Genomic DNA, 11700 nt, shown 5'->3' on the forward strand with positions numbered 1-11700 from the left:
ACAATGTCTGTATTTCATGTTTTTGTTCCGTGGCGCCAAACCTGACATGTAATTTTAGGTTTTTAATTGGTAAACCTATAGACATTCATTTCCATTTCCAGGTGTTGAAATGGATGGACAAGCGTATTTGCTTTTCCTGAAAGCACCATTCAGGAAAATCTTCAATTTTATTCAACTTTAAAGGTTTTTAAATATGCTTTACTGATCAGATTTCTTACTAACTTTAAAATATTTCCTTGTGAACTCAAATTAAAATGCATTAACTTGTCATTTAAACTGTTATTTCGGGGCACTTTAAAAGAAAAGACTATTTATATACAGAAATATATAATCAAATCAATTCAGTAAAAAAATCAGTCCTAATTATAATATGCAATGCAGCTTACAATGATAACTGGTAAATTTCATTCTGTCCAAGGAAACTCAGCCGTTTGCACTGACTTGTTGACTTTAGAGCTTTTCTGAGAAAGTATGTGGCAACTGTTGAAAAGAATTTCTTCTTTTTTACTGGGAAACATCTCCAGCTGTAATGGGTGTAATGGTTCAAAATGGTGGCCAATAAGCAATGGCAAGACTCCTTGCTCTCTAACCATATACTGGGTTACAATTTTTATCCCAAATGTTTGGTGAAAACTGTCTGACAGTTCAAACTCGGCATTTGCGTGAAATGAAAACAGCAGTTTCTGTGTGCATGGCAAATCTAAGTCATTGAATTGTTTGGTTTCTTCTCTTAAAATGCACTTATGTTTAATGCAAACGTCAATGTGAAGAATAGATTTAGCAGAAGTGGACAGAAGCAGAACGTTGAACCTGGCAGAGTTTATATTCAAGAAAATCACTGTAGCCTCTTTCACAAAACATTTAAGGTGAGATTAAGACGTAATTTTTCTCATTTCCATCCAGGTCATTTGCTCACATCTGTAGGGTTGTGTAAGGTCAAACTGATTTTACTGGATGAGGAATGGTGTGTGCGTCCAGGAGGCTGCAGGATGTAAATGCATAAGATTCAGAAATCATTTCCAGGAAAGCAATGGTGAGATGCATTATTTACATTTTAAGCCGCTCCTTGGCCAGCAGGATTGCTTCATTGATTTTGTCCAGCATTACTGTTTGGAAAATAATTGTATTGGAGAGATATTTGATTTTATCCATAGTACAGATGATGTTTAACTCCGTCTGCATCCCCACAGTTTGGCGTTCTGGCTTTATTTTTAAATACTCAGCTTTAGGGGAGATCGCGCTCCATACTTGTGATTTTTAAGGGATCTCAGAAAGCAGTTTGTGCTTGTGGGTTTACGACAAATTTTCCATGAAAGAGGTTTAAGTGTGTGTCATTTCTCAGATTTCCTAAGCAACCTCTTGCCCAGTAATAATTGTCAACACTTCTGCACAGTTTTACTGGTATCCCCTGAAACGTTGCAGTAGTCTTAAAGGAAAGTCTGTTTATATGTTTTTATGTTGCAGCCAGGAAACTGGAAGAAAACCGTATTTGGATAGAACAAGATGAGCCCCGGCACAGGCTACATGTTTCTTTCTCTTACTGTCACACGGGCTGTCCAGCATTATGGCTCCAGGTGGGTTTGTCTGACAGTCTTTAAACATGAGCGATAAGAGAGAATAATTAATTTATCAGAGCGGGGCAGGCTTTAATCCCCGGTGTCCTGGTGATAAGGGAAGGTTTCTTCTCCCCTGATCCCTCTGCCGATATGGACCTTTTTTTTTTCCTCAGCGGTTTCCCGTTAATAAGCCTGTCAAAGAGGCGAACGGCTTTGGGCTCTGTCTCGTACAGGTTATCTCTCTGCCACACGTTCCAATCGACTCTCTGACAGCCAGCAGCAACCAGGTTGCCGGGCCTTTGAAACTCTGGGAGAGAGGGGCCTGTGGGCTCCTCTTTGAGGCGGTCTTGTCATTTAGACCTGCTAATTCAAATATCAGGTTGGGGACACAGGAGAAGAGAGAATAATGCCCACTGGACTCCGTAATGGCCAAAATGACACCTAGTAAATTTGCTTTTTAATGAGCAATAACATTGTCAACTTCTCTTCCTTTGGTTCCTTGCATGTTTCTATAATTCTCCTATTTCAGTCTGTCTCCCTTTGCAGACCAGCACTGACACCAAAGGAGGGCAATGGCTTCCCCTAACTTTGCTGGCCCCCTCTAGTATGCATCATATTTTTATACATTGATTTAAAGCTGCAGTTTGTAACTTTTACAAAAATCTGTTGTTGTTTTTTTTACATATTTCTTAAAATATATAAAAAAATATTTACATATTATATGAGACAATGTGTGAAAAGCTCAAACTCCTTCACCTCCTTGAAGCACTACTATTGCTGTCCGAAGAAATGCACCGCTCCCGGTCAAAAACAACAATCAGAGCTACGGGGAGTGTCTTAGCATTGTCAATCACCCCTGTGTATGCACTACTAAATGTGCTAATAGCAGAGAAACATCTCACTTTTACACTAAAGGTGTTTTATCTGTTGTCATCTGTAGCTATGCTAGCTAACCTGAGCATTTGTGACTGGCTTCCATGTGGTGAATTTTCTTTTGTTTCCTTCTTGATTTCCCTAAAGCATCACCTTTTGAAAATCCTGGATGTTTCCTTTTTAGATGGGTAAAGAAGACCTTAACAGAGACCCACAACTCTTTTACAAATACTTGTGAGTTACTTTGCCGTTTGATGCACACCGAGGTTTTCATACACCAGAAAAGTCACTAAGATTAAAAATATTGTCACTACATCCGACATAATTGCTCATTGGCACAAAGAACATCATTTTAAAATCCCATCTTTGATGTTGTGCTGTTTCTCTATTGATCGCCTGTGCTCAGTTTTTTTTTTCATTATTATTTTTATCTTTGAACCAGCAGACCGGTTTATGCACGATCAAGTCAAGGTCAGGTCTGAGTGATTCACTTTATGCTCTTGCTTTGCCAGTCTGATTATATTTGTCTGTCTTCTGGCTAACTAGAGCACTTCAGCTTTTCCAATTTGCCCAGCCCCCATTCTGGAAAAAAAAAAAAACATTTAGCCAATGCTGCTCCTTATCTCTTTCGCTCCTCTAATCTCCTGTGAGCCGCAGGAGTGGAGGCAGAAGGGCCAGCATTGTCCGGGGATGTGAACCTGCAACCTTTTCAATTTCACCCTGCGCTTCAAAGCCCTTCCGCCTGGATGATCTCACGTCCTGGACAAAGGTGCCATTTGCTTTTCATTTCCGCCACGATAAGAGAGGAGAAAAAAAGTATTGTATATTGTAATGCTCCCTCACCTTTCTGACATCAGCAAAATTGAGGTGCAGGTGAAAGATCGATACAAATTAAAAGTAAATACAAAAAGAGGTAATAAGGAAGAGGGGATGCATGTTTGGGAATCTATTTCCTTTGTCTAGCTTCTTTCAGCCTGGAGACTTCATTTTGTTCAAGTGGTGGCAACAAAGAAGAACAAAAATCGAAAGGAAAAAACCTTACAGATTGAAAGTTCTTAATTGAAATATTTTCTTATTGATTGCTTTTTAATGATTTGTCCTCCCTGGATATTAGGGTTGAACATTTCTAAAAACATAGAATTACCCTCCGTCAAGGCAGCCTTGTCATGTTGCACAAAAATTGCACAGAATTTTAGTCATTTTGAGGATCTAAGCAAGAGATTAACAGAAATGACTCTTACAATGTTAAAGTCACAGAATCACATTTAATGGTTGGTTGTTAGAGATCAGACAGTCATTATGTTTGTATCATTAAATCTGGGTGAGTGATGCACAGGCTGTTCAATTTTTAAATGAGCTGATTATATAGCATACTTATTGTGCAGGAAAGATGATGTTATATTTGTCATTTTTTTTCTTACATTATTACCATCTTTATACAAACAGCCAAAGAGAATTTGCAATAGCCGTCCCTAGCTCGTCTTTTAGCTATATAAAATCATAAAGATTCCTAAGGCGTGTTTAAAATGCAAATATAAAACACTATAAAAGCATAAGTCATCGGGACCCAACAACACAAAATTATGCCACTGGCTCCACATAAAACTGTCATTTGCATACATCTTGAAATATCACTCAGACAGGACATGAATACAACAAATAAGTTTTATTTAATTTCTTTAAAAATCTGGACCACGAACTGAGTAATGGGGTAAACCTTAATGTTTTTTAAGCAACAATTTCTCACCACTGACAGTGAATATAAAAGCATCCACCCCCTTAGATGTTTTTATTACTTTTACAAATCAATCATTACATATACTAAATCAATTATTATTTTTTTCTTTACCAGAAAAAGACAATGAAACCCTTTGTCAAAATGTAAACTTTTCAATAAAATGACATAAAAATGTGTGACACAAAATAAGTGACTGAATACACTATAAAAACAAAATTTTACAAAGTATTTTTGGTCTAATTTCTAGTCCAAATATCTTAGTACATTTAAATTAAGACAAAACTATTTTATAAGCAACTTTTCAGCAAGAATCTGGTTTTAAGTCAATAATTCCTTAATACTGATTCTAAATAACTTCCCCTGGCAGATTATTTCACTATAACATGGGAAAATGTCTTGCTATAGTTGGGTAAAGCTGGTTAACAGTTCCCACATTGTTTTCAGGAAACCACCTAGACAACCAGCTGTTCAATAACAGTTTGCCACTGAACATGTCATCTTTGGCCAGATCAGGAAGGGGGCGGGAATTTGACAGTTTTTTAAACTTACACATTGAAGCAACACCAATTTTATTGACCTTCGACCACTAAAATTATTCCAGCAGAATTAGAATTAACTAGAAACTACCTTGAAGACATTAAAGTAATTGCAATCAACTCATTTTTCACAACCAACAGTGAATTTGCAGCAGCTGTAAGTTCCATACCATTCTACCAACCAAACTTAGTAGAAAAAAAAAAAACCTGCTTGTTGGTGTTCAAACTTTCGAGCTGCGCAGTTTTCTGTAAACCAGTCATTTTTCATCTGGACTGGTGTAACTGAGCGTCCTGCTGCTTGGTCAATGTAGCGCAAGACACAGTTTTGTTTTATGTTTTTTCAATGAGCCACAATGCTGCAGTTTTAGCTTCGAGGCTAGATTTATTGTAACGTTTTTCCTTCTCCTTCCCACCTGCACGTGCCACCTTCGCCGTATCATTATTCTTAACCAGCGTCCTTTCCGTGCTCTTGTACCGACAAGGAGGAAACCTGCAATGTGGTGTTCTGTCATAATAGCAGCAATATCTACACAACATTAAGCAGATTACATTTGGCTGGAGGCATTTCCCAGCAACGAAACACACCCCACGGCGAGGCAGGTGGCCTTGCATCCATCAAACCAACCACTGCCAAGACCGCTGGACAGAATAAGAAAAATGGTTGCTCACTATAATTGTCTGCCCTCTCTTACTATTCTGTTTTCTAACAGTGCTGCATTTTCATATGACAACTGGGGAAATAAAGATGGCTGCTGTTTCTCCAGGTGCAACAATGAAACTCTTAAAAACATTAAAATTTACACCTTTTAAGACAAAACCAATAAGTTGAATCTTCAAAAACTACTTGCAGCTTTAAACTGAATAAAAATTAGGTTTTGTTTCTAAGAAAGATGATTTGGATGTTTCTTTTCAATTTTTATTTTCTAAAATTAATTAATCAGAGCTGGGAGGAGGGTCTTAACAATGCCAATCATGCTTGTATAAATGCTGCCCATACCTCCCCCCTTGTTCTCTGCTACGCAACAACTAGTTCCCCTCAATGGAGCGGCCATGAATGCTGAGGCTAGTAATTACATGACCACTGATGATGTGGATGAACAGTTTTTTATAATATTGCAGAAATTCCATACATTGAAAAAATATGATGAAAAGAAAAGGAGTTGTATTTTCCATCCATCCATCTGTCTGTCCAACTTCGAACTTTGTAAGTTTGAGTCTTGAAAATTTTGGGAATTTTAAAGCTTTCAATAACATACGTTAAAATCGTTTGCATCTAACATAATATTGGGAAAACCTCAAGAAGAATAGATACTTTTCCGCATTACTGTACATCCTCAGACACCCTTAAAAATATGGTGGGTACATACCAAGCATTTAAGGCTTGGAAGTGGGAATTGCTCTTGTTATTGCTTATGCAAAAGTGAAGAGGGCCTGCAGAATGACAATCAAATTAAAAACAAATGAATCCTACAGAGTTTAAAAAGAAGACAAAACAGGAACCTATCATTATTCTTTGATTTATGGATAACAGTTCTTGGCAGGTTGGGTCATTGAGCAAGTGGGTGTGCATTACAGCAGTCCCATTGCCAAATCACCTGCCAGTCAATAACCTATTTATTTTAATTTCACAGCCTATATGAGCAAAGCATATTGACAAACTGCAGAATGCACCTCCGGAGACCTCCAGCTGGATAAACCAGATAAACTGCATTTGAAAAATTCAATCTTCTGTCCATGGATGCTCTTAAGTTTCTATAAATTATTAAAAACCTGCACACTACTAAAGTGTGGGAGAGAAATTATATAGCTAAGTTGATTTCTGTGATTTCATTGGGGAGGGTTGGTGATCAGTTGTTACACAGAAACTCTTGTTCCCTGGATGAATTTTCAGCCATTTGCTCTCAGAAGAGACACAGTCACTAACTGGCCTTTATGAATCTTTCAGCAGAGAGAAAAATATGGCATTTAAACATTTAATAACGTGTCCCTCCTTTAATGTAAAACTGGTTCAATATGTTGTGTTGTACACTGACATTTAAATAAGGGTTTCCTTGCTGTTCTCCAGGCATTCATTCAGAGGTAAATATTGAAGACGATGTCAAATGAAAGTGCGACAGATCGGTGACGGACCCGTCTCAAGTTTTTTTTTTATTAAAAAAACTAAATCACAACGAGTTGCAAACTTTGTGATCCGTCCCTTTTTGTGTCTCAGAGACATCTGAAGGTGACTCTCTCCACAAGTTCATTTTTGATGCCTCTGTCCTGTCACAGTCAATAAGCCATTTAATCTTAGTGCTCAGCCGAGTCGATGAGCCAGTGTTGTGTCCGGGGCTTATGGCAGACAAGAGGAAAGCCTTGCCCAGCTCTGATAAACTATTTATTTCCTTGAGCTGCTTTGTCTTCAATTTGAATCAAAGAGAATCGCTCTTGGCCTATTTCGATCCTGGGCACCTCGTTTTAATGAGCTACTTTAATCCAGAGCAGCAAATGTAGCTTGCCTTTCAGCACGACAGAAACATGCTAGATTAGAGGATTACTCGCATTCTTGCATTCATGTACTAATTTAGAAGCACAAGCTATTCTAGGAATGCAGTTCAAACTTGAACATTTAGTGACTAATTCCAACCTTAAGGAATATTAGCAGCCATATACGCTCCTGTTTACATGTTACGCATGTACAATGTTTTTCATTTACAAGTAGCTATAACCCTTGAGGAAGAATATTCTCAGAGATTCATGTTGTGGATAAACACCATCTGGAGGTATGATAGACTCTGTGGTGATTGCATATTAGTAGAAAATAATAGGCGCTAAGAGGCACTGGATAAAGATTGTAATGACTAAACTTGAAGTCTAAAATTAAAACAAGATCGAATAAGTCTCATTTGATCTTGGATGACATGAAAAACGAAGAGGCTACTTGTTATGTTAAGTCCTTTCAAACAGTTGCGACTGGTGAAGAAATATTCTTGGTATAGCGTCTGTTCATTAAACCCACATCCACCTCACTGTGTCTGACCATTGCCTGTTTTGGATTGCAAATTGTTGGTGTTTTGGTGGAGTTTGTTTGTGCCGCTCTTGGGCGTAAGAAGCTCACCCTGATCAAAGGTGTTGGATTTATCCTCTGTCTGTAAAGTAAAGTAATTTGAACTGCCATGTTACTGAAATGTGCTATGCAAATAAACCTGACTTGATCCACTTAGCAATCTTGGTTAGGTAAGGTTTTCCTCCTCCTCAGTAGTAGTCAGAGATTAGTCAGGACAACAAACTCTCCCAGAACAGCCAAAACTGTTCTGGGAGAACAGTTTTGGCTGTTCTCCCAAAGGCCAAATATTACATAAAAATGTATTTTATTGTCCAAACTAATGGACTTTTTATCAAATTTCCCTCACATTTTTCTCAGCATGTTGGTCTTCACACTAAAGCCATCATATTCCTGGCCAAAACCAGCCTTAAGTCATTTAGGATTGACTGCTTTAAATTGGCCAAGAAGTAGTTCAACACATCACTCTAATTCAAGCCATCCTGGACAAGATGCGAACATCAATGTCCCAATAGTCTCTTTGATTTAGTGCACTTATACACTGTGATGAAAACGAATGCTTATGCTTTCCACTCATTAAATGCACCAGACGAGAATGTCTGGAGACCAGTGCTTCATTTTAATGGGATAATATATGTTCTCATTAGCCCTTTTTATTGCAGTATTATCTCCCTGGTGCTGACAGACTGTTTTTGTGCTTTAATGCTAGTTCTCTCCCAGTCAGGTTTTTTATGCCCTTCCAGCCCAACTGTAGTGAATGCTGTGTAAAATTATGTAGAAACAAGCAACATACAACACTTACTAACCATACCTGCATTTTACACCAATAGGACAATTTCCTATGTAATTTTTGTGCCAAAAAAGGAAACTTTTTGAAATAATAAATTGTTTGTACAGGTCAATCTTGCTTCTTATTAAAAAACTCAATGAATAAATTTAGACCAGTGTTTTTCAGTTCCAGCCCTCAAGGACTACTGCCCTGCATGTTTCAGGTGTTTCCCTTTGACCACACACCTGACTTGAATAATTGGGTGATTAACAGGCTTCTGCAGCACATGATGGCTGCAAAGGACGCGATGCAATCATTTGAATTTGGTGTTCAGAAACAGAGACGCATCTAAGATGTGCAGGGCAGTGATCCCTGAGGACTGGAACTGAGAAACACTGATTTACACCTTCAATAACATGTGAATTAGAAAAGCCAAACAAATCTCACTAAATGGTCTTAAAGACGCTGACTAGTGCTGTAATTGTTGTACTTAGAAATATCAATATGCACCATGAATAATTATGGAGGTTTTACCCTGACAGGATTTTACCAAGATAAAGTTCTTAAACATTTTAAGTGCTCAGCAGAGAATAGCTGCTCATTTTGATTGCATGTTTCTGACCACCTGATATTTGTAAATATGGAGAATGAGCAACATTTTACAAACATAAAGACAGAGTGTGAAGTATTCAAGTTACACATGAGTTTTAATGGGTTCAGCCACATGTATGGCTTTTTTTTTTTTTTACACACATTAACAGTATTTAATAAACAAACATATATTCTGCTGTGTGAAAAGCCTGGCAGAGACCCAGCAATAATAATGGTTTAAATTTCTCCATTTATCCGGGGTCGGGTCTCGGGGGCAGCAGCCTAACAGAGGAGACCCAGACTTCTCACTCCAAAAATGTTAAATTCTGATATTTTTAATACAAAGTGAATCTTTGACTTCTGATAAAAGTCAGTTTATGCCTTTCTCTTGCCTGCTTGTGTTGTTAGAAATCTGGAATGAATATGAATTAGGTTAAATATTTACTTTTGTACTCAAATACCATTGCGTGGCCCACAGATCAAGACACTTGCAGCTTTTGTGGGGGACAATCAGCACGAGGGGTGTTGTTGGGCAAAGTGCAGTGGGACGCCTCCCAGCCTCCTCGGGATCCAGCCACAGAACATCTCAGTAAATGCGGTCAGACAGATGAGTCTCGCCTCGGAGCGCTGCCTCCCAAGGGCAGAGTGACATTTTCTGGGGACAATATGGGACTGCTGTGACAGGAAAAAAACAAAACCCCAACGCTCTTCAGTTCTGTCCCCGCTCTCCTTCTCCCCCCCATCACTCTATCCTTTTTTCCGTTCTAGCTCATCCCTTTCTCCACTAATTTCCCTGGTCCTCTGTGCTGCAGTAACCGCCGAGTGCCTTTTTTATTCTCTTACAGGTCAGAAGACTTGACAAAGTTCCAAAAGCCTGGCGGCACTGCATCAGGAAGGAAAATGGCTGAAAATGTGACTGAGTTCAACAAAGGAAAATGATTACTGACAGTAAATATACAGAGCAGCAGTACAAGCACGTTTCCTAAAAGTCTGATGTCAACAGCTCTTATAGATTTGTTGTAATCAGTATAAAAGGACATTTAAAGGACATATCTAAATAGTTTTACAACATTTACTTTTCTGTTAAATTCTGGCTGGTTGGATATTTCAGTTAGACTTATAGTTCTCTGACTAAAGTCAAGAAATGTATTAAAGTGAGTGAAAGAAAATGTCAATAACACAGCTGAGAGTTGTGAGTGATGGATTATATGACGTTCACCGAACTCAGACTTTATTTCTGAATACAGTTTTTATCCAAGACAAAAGTAATGGCAAACCCTCCAACTCAAACTTAAGTGAATATAGTGAAGACTAAAAAAAACTTAATCTTGTTAGCTCAGGGATTTAAAAGGTGATTTTTGTCAAGTCTAACTTTTTTTTTCACTATGTAGCAGAAGATGAATATGAATATTATGAATACACCAGTATTTGCACATAGACCTGCTATGACAAGCCATTCATAATCCAAAGTGAAGTTTATGTTGGGTGAAGAAAAAGATATGTCTTGACTTGTTTTTTTGCTACAAAAGTACTTTAAATTTATTGCTCTGCTTGAAAAACGTATAGAAAAAGCTGATTCATTAATCTGTAACTATGGTTATATTTTCTCAAAAACTTGCAACCTTAATTACATGTTGACATTTTAAATTATTTGTAAGCTTTTGAGTGTTTCTTATAATTTTCTCTTTGCTCATTATTCAGTTGATGTAAGCTGTAAAAGTAAGTAGATCAAAGAAGAAAAAACCCCTGAAAATCCACTCCTTGAGGCATAGAAAACTTGTTTGACATACAAACCAGATTAACGATCATCAAGCACATATACCAACAGTTTGTTCTAGCTACGTGTCGGCGTCCCTGTATGTATTTACTGTTCAGCCTCTCGTTCGCCGCTGTCATCCATTTGAGTCACAACGCACATCTGTCATTGTGGATCGGCACTGTGGTCTGTGTGACAGATGAGTCCTTCCCTCTCAGCGGGGACGCTCTCCGGGGAGGTGCAAATTTCTGCGCATCCAAGCGTTGGCAATCATGCACAGCACCTTGATGAGAGAGGGGCCCCCGCCACTTGATTGACTGACGCGCTAACGTGACGAGATGGCTACAAACAGCAGAGGCAGAGAGGCACATAAAGACCCCAGGCAAGCAGCCACGTCCTCGACACACAGAAACATGCTTGGATCCACGGAACAAATCAGCGCACATTAAGAGCTCATCTTCCTTCCCTCATCTTGTGCTAGACTGTTTGACTCACTGATATCTATGGCTAATCTAGTTAGCATATGTCACAAAGCTGCAGACAGCTTGCAATGAATCCTGCATGAACCTGGTGTTACAGCTGATTTTGTAAAACACAAGGCTCTCAATTGTCGACAATACTTAGTCTACTTCGAAAGGAGCATATTAATTGTTGGACAATATTATATAAAATAGGGCTTCACATCATGTTATAATGTTATTCCCTCATCAAAACCATACCCGGAGTCTTGTTTCGATTCTTTCATGCATGTTTGAGAAATCCCTTAATCTCCATGGCAACCATTAAGCTGTGCAAAACACCTGGTGGGGCAGAGCGCCGCCTTTGAGACGGAGTTCTT

General features: G+C 38.4%; 1 long non-coding RNA gene across 1 annotated transcript; it reads left to right on the top strand.

Moving 5' to 3' along the window:
* Window positions 1-1478: 1478 nt before the first annotated feature.
* Window positions 1479-10754, top strand: LOC107836419 (uncharacterized). Its single transcript, XR_001662310.1, has 2 exons — window positions 1479-1574; window positions 9952-10754. It is a non-coding gene; the product is annotated as an uncharacterized LOC107836419 (long non-coding RNA).
* The last annotated feature ends 946 nt before the right edge of the window (window positions 10755-11700 follow it).

The sequence above is a fragment of the Poecilia formosa genome, unplaced genomic scaffold (assembly GCF_000485575.1).
Source record: "Poecilia formosa unplaced genomic scaffold, Poecilia_formosa-5.1.2 Scaffold57, whole genome shotgun sequence".
Lineage (NCBI taxonomy): Eukaryota > Metazoa > Chordata > Actinopteri > Cyprinodontiformes > Poeciliidae > Poecilia > Poecilia formosa.